The sequence below is a fragment of the Odocoileus virginianus genome, chromosome 21 (genome assembly GCF_023699985.2).
Source record: "Odocoileus virginianus isolate 20LAN1187 ecotype Illinois chromosome 21, Ovbor_1.2, whole genome shotgun sequence".
In the NCBI taxonomy this organism is placed as follows: Eukaryota; Metazoa; Chordata; class Mammalia; order Artiodactyla; family Cervidae; genus Odocoileus; species Odocoileus virginianus.
The window spans coordinates 40,938,191-40,939,747 of NC_069694.1; the positions used below are offsets into that span (position 1 = coordinate 40,938,191).

The 1,557-nt window shown below is 44.7% G+C and overlaps 1 pseudogene; it reads right to left on the reverse strand.

The window, feature by feature from the left end:
* Window positions 1-482: 482 nt before the first annotated feature.
* Window positions 483-1,199, reverse strand: LOC110142645 (60S ribosome subunit biogenesis protein NIP7 homolog pseudogene; annotated as a pseudogene).
* Window positions 1,200-1,557: the final 358 nt, after the last annotated feature.

The following is a 1,557-nucleotide window of genomic DNA, read 5'->3' on the forward strand; positions in this document are numbered from 1 at the left end:
AGCTAAATAAACTTCTCTTATTATTTTATCCAAATTTCATTTGTAAAGTCCCTGATATAGTCTACTGTTCTGATATGGCAATATCTATCTTTCATAGTATTAATAATTAATTAAGAAAATCCATCATGTTCTTAACCTGTGTTTGGAAAACAGTGTTATTCCAGATAATAAGCTATTCTTGTCCTCAGTTCCAACAATTTAGAACCTGTTACTCAAAACAACAAGCCCTTGGGTTCAAATATAAAACACAGTATTCTATTTAGACATTCTTCAAGATGGTTGGATGGCATCACCAATTCAATGGACATGAGTTTGAGCAAGCTCCAGGAAACAGTGAAGGACAGGGAATCCTGGTGGCCTGCAGTCCATTGGGTTGCAAAGAGTTGGACAAAACTGAGCGACTGAACAACAACAAATTCTATTTTTCCACAATTACAAAGATCCAAAACTCTGTTTTTGAGCCATTTCTGCATAACAAAAATCTAGTCTGCATTTGTCCTTAACAGACAGAATATTAAAACTAAGAAGTCCCTGAAGAGGTTAGAGTGTCGACAAAATTCAACATGATGGCGGAGCCCACAGACAAAGGAAACAAAGTCAGGCCCGTCCACACAGCCATACATCCTCAGGATGATTTCATTTAAACTCAGTGTCTCTTCATGCCACATGTATTCCCCAATGTCTGCCAGATGAACTACCACAATTGCCATGGGGTCTACTTTCCTTCAGTCTTATGTAGACTTCACTGCCACCTCAAAACCCAAAGGGATGTCTGCCATGGAGTACCCCAGGACTTCCTGGTACTGAGAAGTATTTACAGTGATTCCACCAAGTCCAGAGTTCACCACAAGGTTCCCATACAATAAGGAATGCTCTGCCCTAGGCTTTATCCACACTTTATATTTGGCATAGGGTGCTAGGGAATCCAGAATTATTCTGTTAAAACTAGTAGGTCTTGCATGTCCCCAAAGAGACCAGCTGTGTCATTGGAGATACTGGCAGCCAACTTTAAGATCATCTCATTCACGAAGTACACTCGGTCGTTGTGTAACCTGAAATGAGGTGTCATAAAGCCTGTCGACCGTAGCTGAAGTCTCCCTGATGCATTCTACTATCTTCTCAAACACAACATGGGTCTCCTTTTCAGTCAGAAGTCTCCTTTTCCTGCTGGGTTGGAATATCCGATGATCTTGCCTCATTTGCTGGAAACAGGTCAACAGCCAGCCGCTTCTTGGCAACTTCAAACCCTGCCTCCTTAGCCCCTTTCCAATTGTTCCCCCACGCTAGCGCCCCATAGCCTGGAGGATGATCAAGAAAAGAAAGCCGGCCTAGCGAGAAACTATAGAGACCAGAAGTGCGCCCCAGTCTCTCCTGGTCCTGGATTCTAAGCCACCGCCCTCAGTGAGCAGGAGAGGAAGTGACCGCAGCTTCTGAGAAGATGGCGGCGCCGGCAACTATGCTATCCTCAACCACTCTGTCGGCCACAGCGACGGCCGCCCCTGCTGCTCTCAGAGAGGTGGACGATGAAGGGCTCTTGGTGTCACTGTTCTGGGACCG